The sequence below is a fragment of the Myotis yumanensis genome, unplaced genomic scaffold (genome assembly GCF_028538775.1).
Source record: "Myotis yumanensis isolate MYYU_CA2020_CCGP unplaced genomic scaffold, mMyoYum1.0.hap1 SCAF_10, whole genome shotgun sequence".
Lineage (NCBI taxonomy): Eukaryota > Metazoa > Chordata > Mammalia > Chiroptera > Vespertilionidae > Myotis > Myotis yumanensis.
Window position 1 is genome coordinate 13,895,761 of NW_027223761.1, and position 17,970 is coordinate 13,913,730.

At 42.0% G+C, this 17,970-nt stretch overlaps 1 pseudogene; it reads left to right on the top strand.

The window, feature by feature from the left end:
* Nucleotides 1-576: 576 nt before the first annotated feature.
* On the top strand, nucleotides 577-1,318 carry LOC139017681 (ferritin light chain pseudogene; annotated as a pseudogene).
* Nucleotides 1,319-17,970: the final 16,652 nt, after the last annotated feature.

Sequence of the window (17,970 nt, forward strand, 5' to 3'; positions counted from 1 at the left end):
GTGCCCAGTAGGAAAAGTCATTTTGCAGGTTTCTCTTGGGAGAGCTAATATGTATTTTTTTAAAAGTTTTGTGCCACCCTGGCCATTTTCGCTCAGTGGTTGGAGCATCAACCTGTGGATGGAAGGGTCATGGCTTTGATTCCAGGTCAAGGGCCTGTACCTTGGTTGCTGGTTACATCCCAGGCCCCAGTTGGGGTGCGGGAGACAATCAGTCGATGTACACCTCTCTCTCTCTCTCTCTCTCTCTCGATCTTCCTCTCCTCCTCTGCTCTCCCACTCAATGGAAAAAATGTGCTCGGTGAGGATTTTTTTTAAAAGGTTTGTGCCAATATTATTTACTGAGTTCTTCTAGGGCCGTGGTTGGCAAACTGCAGCTCTCGAGCCTCATGCGGCTCTTTGGCCCCTTGAGTGTGGCTCTTCTTAAGCCTTAGGAGTACCCTAATTAAGTTAATAACAATGTACCTACCTATATAGCTTAAGTTTAAAAAATTTGGCTCTCAAAAGAAATTTCAATCGTTGTACTGTTGATATTTGGCTCTGTTGACTAATGAGTTTGCCGACCACTGTTCTAAGGTCATGAAGATTTTTGCTGAACTTAGGAACACCTGGGAAGTGCCCTCGGTGGTCCTGTATCCATCTCTTGCTTCAACAGTATTTGGACAGAAGAGACCCAGGGACGCCCCTTCCTCCAGCCTCCATCCACTCTCCTGCATCTTACCCAGTCACCACCTTCAGAACCACCTCTGAGACCAGCCAACGCACTGGTTTTTTTTTTAACCTTAACTCCTTATTGCCAAACAACCACGAGCTCCCAAACTCGTCAGAATTATTCCACCCAGGCGGAGGCTGCGGTCAACCGCCTGGCCAACCTGCACCTGTGGGCCCCCGACACCTACCTCTCTCGGGGCTTCTATTTTGACCAGGATGATGTGGCTCTCGAGGGCGTGGGCCACTTCTTCCTCATGTTGGTGGAGAAGAAACGCCAGGGTGCTGAGCATCTCTTAAACCAGTGCGGTGGCCGCATTCTCTTTCAGGACGTGCTGAGGCCTCCCCAAGATGAGTGGGCAAAACTCAGGATGCCAGGGAAGCCGCCCTGGCCTTGGCGAGGAACCTGAACCAGGCCCTTTTGGAGCTGCAAGCCCTGGGTTCTACCCACACAGACCCTCAATTCAGTGACTTCCGGGAGAACCACTTCCTGGGTGAGGAGGTGAAACTCATCAAGAAGATGGGCGACACCTGACTAACAACCACACGCTGCCACCCCGAGGCTGGGCTGGGCGAGTATCTTGACAAAAGGCTCACCCTCGAGCATGATTAGGAGCCTTTGGAGCCCAGAGGCCTTTGAGGGGCCCCTCTGCATCCCCTGGTGTCTGGCTTTTACCTGAGCTTCTCCCCGAACCTACCTAGCCATTCTTTTAACCATCCTGGAGCCATCTCCCATGCATTGGACCAAATGAAACAATAAAGCTATTTTCAGTAAATAAATAAATAAATACTTACATACATACATACATACATAAAACAACTGAAATTCTATGAATGAATCATCCTGAAATGGAATGTGTCACTTCCTCACCTGCTCTTTAAAAACAGAAACTGACTGTGTTTAGCCCTTTCGATCTATTGCATTTGGGATATGTATATAGTGGGTTAGAGGATGATAGTGAGGAGACTCAAAGCTATGTCATAGTAGAATGGAATACTGTTTCCAAAAAAGAACTCCAGATATTGTCAAATGTGCCCTGGGGTGTACTATTGTCCCTAGGTGAAATCCCTGGTAAGGGAAGATACCTATACTCACAGAATCGCCTGAAGAACTTGTTTCAAATTAATCAACTCCAGGGATCTACTGGGGTGATTCTGATGCAACAGCCACAGAAAGCTGTATACCTTTTAAGTTCCTTAGAGGTCTGATGATCAGCCAATTTGCAAATAGCTCTTTGATTACTATGAACAAGAAATTACTCAAAGGGTCCCTATAGCCATAATATATATATATATATATATATATATATATATATATATTAGAGGCCCGGTGCACAAAAATTTGTGCACTGGGCGGGGGCGGGGGGGGGGGGTCCCCCAGCCTGGCCTGTGCCCTCTCACAGTCTGGGACCCCTCGGGAGATAACGACCTGCGGGCTTAGGCCTGCTTCTGGGTGGCAGAGGGCAGGCCCAATCCCTAGGTGCAGCCCCTGGTCAGGCTCAGAGCAGGGCCGGTTGGGGAGTTGGGGCGCCGCCCCGTCATGCACAGAGCAGGGCGGATCGGGAGGTTGCGATGCCACCCTCAGTCACACTCAGGGTAGGGCCAGTTGGGGGGTTGGGGCACCGCCCCCTGTCACACTCAAGGCAGGGTCGATGGGGAGGTTGCGGTGCCACGCCCTGTCACACACAGAGCAGGGCCAATCAGGGGTTTGAGGAGCTCCCTGCTGTCACTCACATAGTAGGGCCAATAGGGGAGTTGGGGCACCGCCCCCTGTCACACACAGAGCAGGGCGGATAAGGGGGTTGGGGCGCTGCACCCTGTCACACTCAGGGCAGGGCCAATGGGGAGGTTATGGCTCTACCCTGTCACACACAGAGCAGGGCCCGTGGGGGGTGGGGGTTGGGGCGCCGCACCCTGTCACACACAGAGCCGCAGGGCGATCAGGGGATTGGGGAGCTCCCCCCTATCAGGCACAGAGCAGGGCAGATAGGGAGGTTGTGGCCCTGCCCCCTGTCACACACAGAGCCCCAGGGCGATCAGGGGGTTTGGGTGCTGCCCTCTGTCACGCTGATCCCGGTGCCGGGTGCCTCGCTGCTCCGCTGATCCGGGTGCAGGGAGGCATATTACCCTTTTACTATATAGGATAGAGGCCTGGTGCACGGGTGGGAGCCGGCTGGTTTGCCCTGAAGGGTGTCCTGGATCAGGGTGGGGGTCCCCACTGGGGTGCTTGGCCAGTCTGGGTGAGGGCTGAGGGCTGTTTTCCGGAAGTGAGTGACTGAAGCTTCCAACCGCTCCTTGTTTTCTGGGCCAGCTTTAGCTCTGAGGCCTCTCTGCTGAAAACATCGATACAAAGTTTCGGTCCACCTGGCTTTCAGTCCAACTGGTTTCTGGAGTTTTCTTTATCTTCTTATTTGCAACATAGTACACAGTTGCTTAGAGTTGTAGCTCAGAGGCCGGCAAGTGAGGTGGGGAACGTTGGAGTCCGCAGCAAGCAAGCCTCATGTTCGCTTCCAGCTGCCTGGCTGCTGGCCGCCATCTTGGCTGACAGTTAATTTGCATATACTCACTGATTAGCCAATGAAAAGGGTAGTGGTTGTACGCTAATTACCATGTTTCTCTTTTATTAATGTATATAAATATATATATATATGTAGAAATTAAATTCAACTTTTTCTGAGTAGCTGAAAAGGGAGTTCTGACCAAATTACAAAATGGGAAACAATACAAGTAATTCTCACAGAACAGTAGATGTTTAATCACTGAAAGACCACTAGTCAGGAAAATTGTAAAAACAAATCCTAAATCAAGGAGGATTTTGAACAATGACCTTTAAGGCGTACTCAAATTCTGAAATTATATGATTCAATTTAAAGAAATGATCCGTTAGTGTGAAATAGAATATTAGATCTTTTTCAGCCTAAATGGAAGTAAAGGGGATTAATGTTATTCACATCTAATACCCAAGTTCTCAGCAGAACCACCTGTAGAGTTTTAAAAAATACAAATATTGGGGCTCATGATAGTGACAATCATTGGATTAACCTGCGCCAGGCTCTCCTCAGCTCAGCTCTCAGCATAGGGCTATGGTTTAGCGTTTACAGGTGAGAGCACTAAACCAAAGTGAAAGGGCCGGCGGGGCACGTGGCCCCGCAGGCATCCGGCAGGGAGGATGACGGGCAGCCATGGCCGAGGCAGCGCCTGACCAGATAGGCGCAGGCCCGCAGATGCCCAGAAGGACCCGGGCCGCCCTCCTCGGCCTCCGAGTCACTTTCGGGCCGAGCAGTGGGCGACCCAAGGGCCAGGCGGGGTGGTGGGCGGCCCGCCTCCCGGTGACGCCCACGGCGGCAGGCCTTGCATGGGAGCCGAGTGGCTGGCTTCCCATCCATTAAGGGACCTCCATTTTGTATGGAACCATGTGCTCAGCGAAGGCTCCTTCCCCCTCGGAAGGAGCCTCTGCTAGCCACACCCACCATTTCTCTGGACTAACCAATGGTAATCAAGGGAAGTGCACGCCATCGCTATGACCACATCCTGTGTAATGGGTCACCAGCTCGCACCTGGCCAATCGGCGGGGGGCACAGCCCCCTCTCCCGCCCCTACTCCAACCCTCTATGAAACCCCTGGTTCGAGCAGACTGCTCTCTCTTTGCCACCTGCTGCTGCGTCAGTAAGGAAGGTAGAGGAGCTAAGCCCGGGCTTAAAATAAAAGACTCTGCTTTTGCATCGGATTGGATGGCTCCCTGGTGGCTTCTTGGGAATCTTGAAATCTGGGCATAACACAAAGGTTACATAATTTGCTCAAAGTCATGTGACCTCTGAGAGGTAAGACTGGAACCTAGTTCTCTGTGACTTCAGAGGTCAGTTCTCTCCCTCAGAGTCCCACAGCGACTCACCAAAGAGAAGGACGGAGAGGCAGACACCCGCCCCCCCCCCCCCACCACAGTGGCTGTGGTCTTTCAGGACCTTTGTGAGCCATCTTGAAAAATGTAAAAATGACTCCCATCTGAGAGTTTTATCTCATGTCATAACAGGCAGAACTAAAATGAGGACAACCAGAAAATATACTTGTTATTGAAAAGAAGAAAATTATATATTTTTGCATTAACTATATAATCTCATGTATTCTTGCCACCATCCTCAGCAGCAAGGGTTTATTACTGAAAAATAGTTTTAAATCAAAATGTTGTGGCCTTAATTTCCCAGAGAAGAGCATGTGTAGAGAGAAGAAGGAGGTGTGTCGTCATGCAATTTGATGATGAGGGGTCTGTTACCTGGCTTGGTTTATATAAATTCCTTCCACTGCTGAAAGCCCTGATCCATATTTCAGAGGTAATAGCCCCCAAATTTGACTCTTAATCGGATTGAGAATCAGGTAAGATTTATATCAGACCCTAAAAGACACTGATTTGTCCCCCAGGACTGAAATGCATCTCATGATGGAGAAGTTTCCATTGGACATGATTTGATATGTTATGTTGATTGGGGAGGTGGGGTAGGGAGAATAGAGGAGGAATCAAGTTGATTAATTTGTATAAACCGAAAGAAAAAAAAAGAAACCAGAAGTCAGGGACAACAATCATCAGTGATATGTACTAAGTGCCAGAAAATGTGCTAAATACTTTAGATACACTTAACACAATAGTTTCAAAAGTGCTATTTTGTTATAATTCCCATTTTATAACCAAAAGAACACAGTCAAAGAGAGTTAAGTACTTTCCCAGCTGCCGGGGTTCTTGTTCCAGCATCTAGAAGGGTTCAGCAATATGGAGAAGGGCTGTGTGTAACTTAATGAAAAGTCCAGAGACAAAGCATAATTTTGAAAGGCATTTGGGGGTCAGAGGAGCCTAGCTAAAGAAACTAAGATCTCTTGCTTTTTAGTAACACAATTTGTCCTAAGGTGAGGTAGAGATACACACTTCAAAGGGTAAGGTTTCCATTTACACAAGCATTGTCAGAATGGGGAATTTGCCTGCAGCTGTTCAGGTGTTTGGCCAGTAGGAGGCAATAACATGTAGATTAAGATGCCCTGAGCTGTCTGGCAGCAAGCAATTATCCTTTGCAGGTTTGGGGAAATGCCTTTAGCCATTCCCAACAGGCAACAACATATGTGACTCAGCCCTGTTGAGTCCCAAAATTCCATCAACCTTTTGATGAAACTCTTGCAATTATGACATGCTGAAATTGCCTTCTGGCACCCAGGGTCATATCCTGCTTCAAGCATCAGTAAATAATAAAAGCCTGAGCAACTGGCCAACCAGCCAGCTGGCCAGTCAGTAGCTATGACACACAGTGACCACCAAGGGGCAGACTCAACACAGGAGCTGCCAAGCAAGAGCAACTTTGCAGAGTGCCCTCTCGCACTCCGGGACCCCTTGGGGGATGCTGAACTGCTGGTTTTAGCCTGATCCTCTCAGGCCAGACTGAGGGACCCCACCTGCCAGAGGGACCCAGCTCACTCCACAGACACCCTTCGAGCCCTGGCACTGCCCCAGGTGCTGCCAGATGGGGAGAGGCTGGAGAGGGACCATGGGAGGTTGGCTCCAGGGCGTGCCTGGCCCTTCTCACCCAGTCCCACCCCACCAACCACCTTCTAATTAATTTCCTTTCAATGTACATGAATCCATGCACCAGGCCTCTAGTCAGTAAATAATTGACTCTGTGGAGATGTCAGAAAGGAATCCAGGGGTTTCATTCCATTCCCCTTCCACCCACTCTTTTCAGTTTTGTTATTGGAGTTCATCATTAAAAGCTAATTTGGATGCCCCAGTGACTTATAGAAGCTTCTAATGAATATAATAAAAGTGAAGAAGGCATCCGCTTCCCAGGATGCTCTCAGCTCTCACATTCTAGCTTATTTGGGAGAATGAGTTAAGCTCCTTAGGAATCAGATTCAAAAGGTCTTTAGCCTGAATATAGCTGAGCAGATGGGCAAACTCTAAGACCCTGAGTTTGTTTCTGCAAAAGTCAGGCAGCTAAAAAGCAGGAAGGGTTCTAACTGGACCCAAAGGTATTTCAATTTTCTGCTTGAACGTCCAGGAGCACTCGGTGTTTCCTTGGAACCTCCGAGAGCCCCTGCATTTTGAGAGCTGGCACCCACAGGTAGGGCCTCCCACAGGTGGAATTTCAGGACTGGTGGACAGACAGGCATCTCGTGACAGGTGCTTCCTATTGCTGAAGTGAAACCCTCACATTTCATTGCTTTACCTTGAGGCCTGTTTTCTCTTACAATTCAAATGGTCCCTTTTTAAGCTGGAGCTAGTCAAGCCCAGCGAAGTTCATATTAAGCCACACTAAACATCACTTCCCTCCTCACAGCACACACCATGCACTGCAAAGGAGACTGAAGCCACCATCACTGTGGCCTTCACCCTTCACTGCCTAGAACTCAGGGTCTTGTTAGGATTGCTTGCCATCCTGCTGCCCATCCTCCTGCCTCTTAGCTCCCTGCCTACCTGTGCTTCCCACCTTGCATTTCTTCAAGGCTACCCTTTGACCTCTAACCAAGCCCTCCTTCCCCTGTGACTGACACAAACTGCCAGGAGTAAAAGTTATCCTTAATTTTCTCATCTCTAGGCCCTTCTAGGTGCCCATCTTTTGCCTCCAGATGATAAAAAGATAGTGAAAGATTACATGAACCAGGAGGCAGAGATTCTACAAAGAGTAGAGAATAGTATAAAATCTAGATCAGTGATGGCAAACCTTTTGAGCTCGGCATGTCAGCATTTTGAAAAACCCTAACTTAACTCTGGTGCTGTGTCACATATAGAAATTTTTTGATATTTGCAACCATAGTAAAACAAAGATTTATATTTTTGATATTTTTTTATATATTTAAATGCCATTTAACAAAAATCAACCAAAAACATGAGTTCACGTGTCACCTCTGACACGCGTGTCATAGGTTCGCCATCACTGATCTAGATGGATGCTGAAATGCCAGAGAAACCAAGCTAGATTTTTAGCCGTATATTTAGTGAGTCCCATGGGCAGATGAGAACTGAAAACAAACCAACAAAACCAAGATGCTATATTGGGCTGTGGCAGCATAGAAACCTATATAGTCTGTGTATCTGGCTACGTTACAGAATCCAACCAAAGCAATAATAGCAAAAATAAAACATGCATTTTGCTTTATATTGCACAAACCATTTTCACTTATATGATCTTATTCAAGGTCTTATTAAACACTGCCAAATATACTGCTAGGTAGGGATTATTGTGCCCATTTTAGAGATTATACAGTTGAGGCCAGAGAAATGAAATGGCGAATGCAACAAAATTAGATAGTAATAGATTCACAATGAGAGCCCGAGGTCTGCCTGACTGTAAGTAGCATGCTTGTTCAGAGCACCCCCTGGACCTCTGCTTTGACGTCTCCCTTTGAACAGTCTGAATGATAGTAATGGTAACTTCTCCACCCCTCCTCATTGGCTGAACCATAGAACTGTGCAGGAATAAGAGAAGGAGCCCAGCTGCCTGGGTGTAGATCCTCACTTTTGAAAGCTGTATGAATTTGGTTAAGTGGCTTGGTCATTTTATACCTACACTTCATATTATCTCAAGTAATAATTGCACCAACCTCACAAGATTTTTTGTATTAAACAGGATAATTCATATAAAGATTGTGGCACATGATACTGCTTTCCACACTGTTTTTATATTCCCACCAGCAATGCACAGGGATTCCATTTATTTTATCCCCATCCTTGTCAACACTTGTTATTTTTTAGGTTTGTTTGTTTGCTTTCTGAATTTGAAAAAAGAAATATTTTGTGCATGACCACATCAATGTTTTGAGGTGGTACATCAATGTGGTTTTTATTTTAATTTGTTTGATGCCTAATGATATGGAGCATCTTTTCATTTGCTTATTGTCCATTTGTATATCTTTGGAGAAATGTCTATTCAAGTCTTTCACAAATTATTTGCACCTATTTCTAAATAAGATTAGTTATTGAGTTTGGGAAGTTTTCTATATATTCTGGATATCAATCTCTTATCATATTTATAAATATTTCTCCTATTCTGTGAATCACCTTTTCACTATTTATAATGTCCTCTGATGTATAAGTTTTTAATTTTCATAAAGTCCAGTTTGTCTATTTTTTGTTGTTGTTGCCATGCCTTTGGTGTCCATTTGTGCCTATACTTTTTCAAGCGTCATTTTAATTGCTCAATATACTTCTCTTTCCTCAGAAAGGTTGAATGGTTAATTCTGATCTTAAGGGACTCATATAATGAGCTTCAACCATGTGAAGTTGGGTGGTTTTTTTTTTCGTGGACACAAAGAGGGTAGTTAGCATTGTGCTTAGAATACTGGCTCTGGCAGAGTTTCACTGTCTGCATTTGGACACCATCTCCCCCACCCAATAGCTATGTGATCTTGAATAGCTGGTTAACCCTCTGAATTTCCAATCCCTCATCTGTAAGTAGAATCATGATAGTTTCTAATCTACACAGATTTGGATATTGACTATGTGAATTGCTTGAGCCTAGAGAATGAGGTGGGGTTGACCCTGTGCCAGTTCCAGAGTGGGGCGGGGCTTCAAGAAGGCATGCCTGCTTCTGTTTGCTTTCCTACATTTCTGCCATCACCATGAGAATATCCCAGGGCTGGCATGTGGGAGGATGATAGGCACATGGAACAGAACTGAATCACCCTAGTCATTCCAGCAGAGACCAGCCAAGATCAGCAGAGCCATCTATTCAATCCAGGCTGGACACATATACATGTGCAATAAATACATTATGATATAAATCACCGAGCTCATGAGATTACCCATTGTATATCAAAAGCTAATTGATAGCCCAGCCAGCATGGTTCAGTGCTTGAACATTGACCTATGAACCAGGAAGTCACGGTTTGATTCCCTGTCAGGGCATATACCCAGGTTGTGGCCTCAATACCCAGTGTGGTGCATGCAGAAGGTAGCTAATCAATGACTCTCATCATTGATGTTTCTATCTCTCCCTCTCCCTTCCTCTCTGAAACCAATAAAAAGATATTTTCTTTAGAAAAAAAGATAACTGATAAACACATCCCTTTAAATCCCTCTAAAATGTCCTTCAAGCTCTTTTTTGTGACAAAGCAGAAAAAATAAAATTTCATAACATGAAAACCTCCCAGTTTACAGGAAATTCTATGATGAGCTGTTTTCACCCTATAGATACAGCTTCCCTACTATATTCCCTTGCCATTTGAAAAAATATCTGATTTTTTCTTCAACTGGCTCATGTATTATCAGGTACTACTATATGTTTTAAGGGAACTAAACAGTGCATATCATATCATGAAAATATATTTGTATAGAACACAACAGGTATAACAATTAGAAAATAGCCGAAACCGGTTTGGCTCAGTGGATAGAGCGTCGGCCTGCGGACTGAAAGGTCCCAGGTTCGATTCCGGTCAAGGGCATGTACCTGGGTTGCGGGCACATCCCCAGTGGGAGATGTGCAGGAGGCAGCTGATCGATGTTTCTCTCCCATCGATGTTTCTAACTATCTATCTCTCTCCCTTCCTCTCTGTAAAAAATCAATAAAATATATTTAAAAAAAAAAAAAGAAAATAAAGTGATTTTTCTACACAGCCTGAGATTTGCTATAATCAGACTTCTTAAAACACATACAATACCCATTTCATCAAAAACTTTTGTATTTGCAGATGTTTCCCACTAGTTAATAGGTATTCAGGGGAGCTCTGTTGTACACTAATAAAACATGATAATGATGCTTTTATACTCTTAACAATTTATCATCTTCTAAATTATGTCAAGAGGGTATCAGCCAGGGTTCTCTCATACAAACAACCAAAACTTCTTTTTACAAAACCAAAAGTGAAGGTTTAGGTAGGAATACTAGGGTGCTAGACAGCATAAATAATATAGATGAATGTGCTATAGGACAAGATTGGTCTGAACACTGCTAGTTGAACCCCACCCCACTGCTGCTGCTACCACAGCACACGGACCCTCAGTCCCTGCTGTGGATGGAATAAGTTCTCCTCTGACCTCATTAGGTCACTCACCACATCATTTAAGTCTAAGGTAATAACATAGAATTGGCCAAATATTGGAAACATGCAATAAACGTCCCACAACAGAAACCCTTTAGCCTCAATCAAAGCAGAACAGTGACTTCCCCATCTACGGGAGCTGGGAAAATGAATAGCTGATTCTTTTGCTTTCAAGAGCAGTAGGTAGATGCTCATACACCCCTGAGACATGTAAAGCAAAGATTTTCCCAAATATAGTAAGAGCATTTTTTAAAATGACAAATGTGTGCAACATAGATAACACATCATTTAACTCAGGAAAAATAAACATGAGATTTCCAGGGCAGGTATTATCATAAATAGCTGATGCCTATGGAGCTAGGAATCATTTAATAACTCATTAAACAAATATATTTTGAATGTGCCAGGCATTCTGTTAGTCACTTGGGATGTTTATGCAAAAGACAAAATTTAGAAGTGTGTATTATAGTCATGGTGCTTTAGGTAAATGAATTTATTATATCAGAGAGTAACATTAACTATGAGAAATGCCTAAATGGGGTAAGAAAACTGCAACCAGGTGGGGAAATGAAAAGCTACCTGTTTTTAAAATGGCAGTCAGGAAAGTACTCTTTAAAGAGGTGACAACTAACAAATCTTGAAGTGAGGATTCAGTATTACATGTTAAACAAGGACATTCCAGGCAGAGTGGAAGCAAAAATAAAGACCCAAATCTGAAGCAAACTTGCATGTTTTAAGAACAGCAAAAAGACAAATGCAACAGATGGAGCAAAATAATATGTATATGGGATATGAAGAAAAAGACACAGTCATAAACCAGATCATGAATGTTCTTAAAGGATATGATAGACCTACTTTATATAAATTCAGAGTGCTCAAAAAAGAGCATTTGAAAGTATGAAGCTGAACTGCAATTAAATTAAGCTGCTTGTCAAAACAAACTCCCACAATGTATAAGGGGAGCCAACAACATCCCAACTGTCAATGTCAAGTAGCTGTGCAGTATGTGCACAATGTCAAGTAGTCAATAAGAAATAATATGAAAAGAATCCGGAAAATGTGACCAATAAATAAAGAGAAATCAGTCATTAGAAACAAGCTCCAAAATGATAGAAATGATGGAAGTAGCAGACCAGGACTACAAAGCAGCTATTATAAATATGTTCAAGGCTGTAAAAAGTAAAAACATGAAACCTAACAGACTGCAAAAATACAAACTCTGAGAAAGAACCAAAAGGAACATGCAAAGCTAAAAGATGCAGTATATAAGATTGAAACTTCATCAGATGGGCTTAATGACAGATTAGGCTCTGCAGAAAAAAGAGCAGTAACCTTGAACACAAGGCAACATAAAGTATGTTTGAAATGAAGGACAAGAGATAAAATGCTGAAAAAATTTAACAATCTCAGTGACTCCTGGGACAATGCAAAGTGGTCTGAAATATGAGAGCCCAAGAACTAAAGGAGAAAAAGGACAAGAAAGGGCAAATAACATTTTATACTAATGTATCAAAATTTTCAATTTTTAATAAAATTTATAAAGATACCATATCAAGAAACTCAGTAAATTCTAATATGAACAAAAACTAAAAATATAAACCCACAGCATGATGAAATTTCTATAAAATGGTGATAAAACAACAGACTCAAGATACATTGTGAACCAAAAACAGTAGATATACACAACAAAAGAAATCTAGACACATCAGACTAAAATTACTAAAAAACAAAGAGAAAAATCTTACAAGCAATTAAGGCAGTGGGGAGGGTGAATATGTGAATAAAACTTCAACAATTTCAGAAAATTCCAAGCATTTTAAATAGCAGGCACATGCACACACACACCTACTTACATCATTGTCACACTACAAGATATTTTTAAATGTTAAAGGCACCCAGAAAAACACACACACATTAACTATAGAAGTAAAGTAATAAGAATTACAATAGACTTCTCATTAAAAACTATACAAGACAAAGGAATGATATGTTTAAAGTGTAGAAAGGAAAACACTGTCAGCTCAGAATTCTATACCCAGAGACAATATCTTTAAAAAAATATGGATAAAGTAGGACTTATTTAGGTAAACAAAAACTAAAGAAATTCATTGTTAGGAGACCTACTATGAAGTAAAGGGTTACGTGAGCAAGCTTGGGTGCTCATTGTGTAGTGAACAGTTAATTCAGTGGGCTTGGCTGGGTTCAAACTCAGCACATCCCAAAGAAAGATCTGGCTCCTGGGAGATCTGTCTTTGAAATAGTCTACCTTATTAGAATGTCTTTGTATACCCAGAGTCTTGAGCCAGTTTCTACATATTGATGTGAATGTTAGTTACATGTATGGTTGACTTTATAAAATTTTACTGAGCTGTAGATATAATGTGTTAGTGAACATTACAGTAGAAGATAGATAATTATTCCTATACAAATGTACAAAATATGTTATAGACACACAACTGGGAAGGTGCCTGTGAAGAAAGATATTCCTAAGAGAGCAAGATCATTATGCTGATGTCAAGAGGTTTTAGTCCCCAGATAATGTAGCATCATATAAGGATCATAAATTTATAAATCAAAAGGATCTCAGTTGGCTTTTTCATTGACAAGCTAGCTATGTATTGTTAGGTAAATTCATTTATCTCTCTCAAAGTCAGTTTATTAATCTGTAAAAAGGGGAAAATCGTATCTACCTATCAGTGTTATGATGAAGAATTAATGAAATACTATCTCTAGAAGGGCTCAAGAAAGACTTGTACAAATTAATGGTTTATGCAAACAATCCTTTTCACATTGCTATTAAGCTGATGTGGAGGAAGATGAAGAGAAGGAGAAGGAGGATTGTGAGGATATTTCAGTTCATCTCAGGTGAACTCTGTTACTAAAACAAAACAAAACATAAAAAACAATATTATCTGTACCCACATCCTCAGAAACTCTTTTTTAGTTTGTCATTAGTTTTGACTCAAGTTGGAAACATAGAATAATTACATAGATAATAAATGCAGTACAATATGAATATACCTATGCAGAGTTGAACAAAAATAATGTTCAAGAAACTGGAACTGTATCTAGAGGTTTTGACATTTTAAAAAAATCAATATATGTCTATACTCTATGGAATTTGGAGTTTCATCACGCTGATGGAATTCTACAGGAAATAATAATAAGGGGCAGAGTCTAAATATTAAGCAAAATTAAAATTTAATTGAAAAAGTATTGTGGTGCAGCAAGTACTGATATTTATGCCAGGATGAACTTGGGAAATTACTGTGTCCTGCTGTGAGTTAATGAACTTCCATTTCTGGCATTTCAATCACTTAATTTCTCGGTTGCAAGAAACATCAGAAAACCTGTTCTCTTCATCCATTCCCCTTAACAAATGAGAAAACAGGTTCAGAGATGGAAAATGACATGCCTGAACTCACACAGCTTGTCAGTACCTGGGACTAAAGCTAGTTTCCTTATTCCAGGCCAAAGGCATTTTCAAGAACTCAAACAAAACATGGACATGTGAAAGCACAGTCTTCATCATCAGATAACTGGATTTAAATCTTTTTTTGCCATTTTCCAGCAGGTACACCCTTGAACTAGTTATTGAACTGGTTAACGTAACTCTCAGTTATTTTGTTAGTAAATGGCAACCTATATTAAGGAATATCCTGTATAATAAAGAGATAATATGCTAATTAGACCAAACAGCAGAACAACCATCCAGACAACCTTCTGGAAGAAGCTGGGGCTGTGAGGGAAGCCCGGGTCCTGGGTGCCTGCTGACAGCCAGAGGGAATCCCGAGTCCTGGGTGCCAGAGGGAAGCTGGTACCAGCAGCCGGAGGAAGGAAGGCCTACTCTTGCACGAATTTTGTGCATTGGGCCTCTAGTGCTGACAATAAATATAAATAAAGACAAATGTACTACCTGGAACACTCAATGTTACCAATCAATATTAAATTTCAGAATATTCATTAGCAACCTCATATTCAAAAATGAAATCTTGATAAAGATGATGCCACTGAGCATCAGTCAGAAGTAAAAATAGCCATGTGTTTTCTTATCCTATATAATAAAAGGCTAATATGCAAATCAACCAAACAGCGGAAAAACGGGTCACTATGATGTGCACTGACCACCAGGGGCAGACGCTCAATGCAGGAGCTGCCCCTTGGTGGTCAGTGCACTCCCACAGGGGGAGCGCCACTCAGCCAAAAGCCAGCTCATGGCTGGCGAGTGCAGAGGTAGTGCCAGGAGCCTCTCCCGCCTCCACAGCAGTGCTAATGATGTCTGACTAATGGCTTAAGCCCTCTCCCCACAGGGAGCGGGCCTTAGCCGTCAATCAGACATCCCCCGAGTGGGCCTTAGCCATCAGTCGGGCTGTGAGAGGGTGGAGGCTGGGCTGAGGGACCGCCCCCTCCCCGCCCCACCCAGTGCACGAATCTCACACACCGGGCCTCTAGTTATAAATAATAAATCAAAAGGTTATTTCAAAATAAGTCATTAATTTCATTCTTCCAGTTTACCACATACTTCTCAGTCTGCTTTCTGTTATAAATATGAGTTCCTACTTGGATATGAACTTAAGGAATTAAGATTGTCTGAGGAGTTCTCAGAGCCTTTGTCTATACTCTAATACCAGAGATCTGTTTTCCAGACTTCCCCAATAAGCTATTTCCGCCATTTAGGAATTGTAGTTCATTTTTGTGTATACATGCGTGTATTCATTTTTGTGTGGTACTGTGTATCAGAACATATACAACCTTTGCTTAGATCATTCTTTAATGAGGGGACATGGTGGAGTACAAAGAGAATTGCTTTTGTATCTATCCATCTTGGATTCAATTCTACTTCTTCCATCTGCTAGCTAGCCAGACAAATCACTTAACTTTTACAAATCTTACTTTTGTCAGCTGGAAAAAAAATGGAGATAATGCTACTTGCCCCACTAGTTTGAAAAGCAGTAGAAAAGACCTAGAGTCTGTCTCTCAGTTGCTCCTTTCTCACATCTTGGAAAAGGATAAAAGGCTCAATGTTCAAAGGAGAGGGAAAATGAATCTAAAAAGATTACCAGTAAATGATGAGGTTTTTCTTAATCTAACTTCATCTAAGGCTGTTTACCTCAGTGGGAAAAGTAATCCTGCCACATTTCATAAGACCTGGACTACATATGAAAATGCTAAAACAAAAAGTCCATTGTTCTTAGAAGAAAATGGGGTTGGAATGACTAAAAGAACTTCTAATGAAATCATAATGACCACCATGGGATATCCATCAGTACCCTTTAAATTAAAAATAATTCTTTTTCAATATGTCCTTAGCAAAGGCCACTCTTTGTCATTCTCTCCTTTTATCTTGAGATATACAACCTTTGCTTAGATCATTCTTTAATGAGGGGATATGGTGGAGTAAAAAGAGAATTGCTTTTGTGTCTATCCATCTTGGATTCAATTCCACTTCCTCCATCTGCTAGCTGGCCAGACAGTTTTTGCAATGATCCCTTGGATTGATGTATAAACATGAAGTTAGATATGGAAGGCAGAAGGGAGGGAAGAAAAACAAGTGGGGCAAAGTAATTAACTGGTTTAAAGAGACTAAAATTAAATAATCCATAAATTATGAACCACATTCATTATTTTTAGAAGCATCTATTGAACCTGCTGCCAGGCATTAAACTGGATGTCAGAAATGCAGAGACTAATAACACTGTCCAGACCCTCAGGGAACTCACACCCTGGTGGGGCAAAGAGGTCATGAAGAAGACAATTCCAGCACAGCATGCTAAGTGCTATAGAAACAGACTGTGAGGTTAAGAGAAAATTATGGGCAGAGATGTACCCTAACTGGTTCCTAAAACACAGGAAGGAAGTTAGACAGAAGGTAGGAGACATAGATGAAGATATGGGAGAGCATGGCATTCTGGAACTAGCAAGTATTTTGATGTGGTTGTAGAATTAAGGGAAGGATGAAAGTTTGAAACTAGCAGAGGCTAAAGAAGTCAGGGACAAGTCACAAAAGTCCTCTATGCTAAGTAGATTGAATTTACTTTTTTCTCGAGTTCGTAGGAGAACATCTAAAATATGCATATGTATTTAAAGTGGAATTATGTGATCAGCTTTACTTGTTGATAAGAGAAAGGCTCAAAACAGTCTTTGCAATTGTCCACCTAAGTTCAAGACTGGATATGAGAATGAAAATGAGGTGTAAATACAAGTTAAGGTAAAATATCCAGAACGTGATGACCAATGAGACAAAAGAAAGAAAGCAATACTCAATCATAAAAATTATTCAGCTCACCTCCTCTTCTGATTAATTCAACGTACCTTTACGTCATGTCACAGAATATAGTATATATTATTTTATTTTGTTCTATAGAAATTTTTCTGTTTAAAAAAGGTATTATTTTTGCTGTTCCATAAACATACCAAACACTTTCCAACCTCAGGCTCATCACATTTGCTAGAGAGATGATTTTTCCCCAAATAATTGCAAAACTAAACCCATCATTTTTTATAAATATATGTTTTCATTGATTTGAGAGAGACAGAAAGTGAGAGGAATGGAGAGATGGAAACATTGATGAGGAGAAACATTGGTGGCCTCCTGTACACCCCCTACTGGGGATCAAGCCAGCAACCCTGTCCTGGCCAGAATTGATCCTGTGACCTCCTGGTTCATGGAATGACACTCAACCACTGAGCTACACTGGCCTGGCTAAACCCATAACTAATTCAAGTCCCCAGTGCTGTCTCCTCAAATAGAACTACCCTAATTACTTCAAATAAATTCTCCTTCCCAGTAACTCTCCCTTTAACCTGTTTTAATTTTTTTCACAGCATGTATTAATACTTAAATTTAATATATATACTGTTTACTTGTTATTGACTCTCTCCCACCAGATGGAAGCTGTCCATGGCCAGGGGCTTCTTCTCATCCTGATTCCATTCCCACCCCTGAGAGCAAAACTTACTGCAAGGTAGTAGACACTCACCGTATAATTACTGAATACATGAACTGTTCACCTGTTTTGTGTCTTTAAGTAGGAAACTCCTCAACATTCTGCAATGTTTGAGTCACAGTTGTCACTGAAGTCAATCGAGGTAAACTGTCTTATTTTCAAAGTAAAGAAATAACAACCTAGAAAGGCTGTATTATTCCTTCAAAGTCCAAAAGCTAATTAATAGTAAAATCCAGGATTTTTGATTCCAAGCACAAGTCTCTTCCCTTTTGTGCATAATCTCTCCATTGTGTTGAGAAATCAG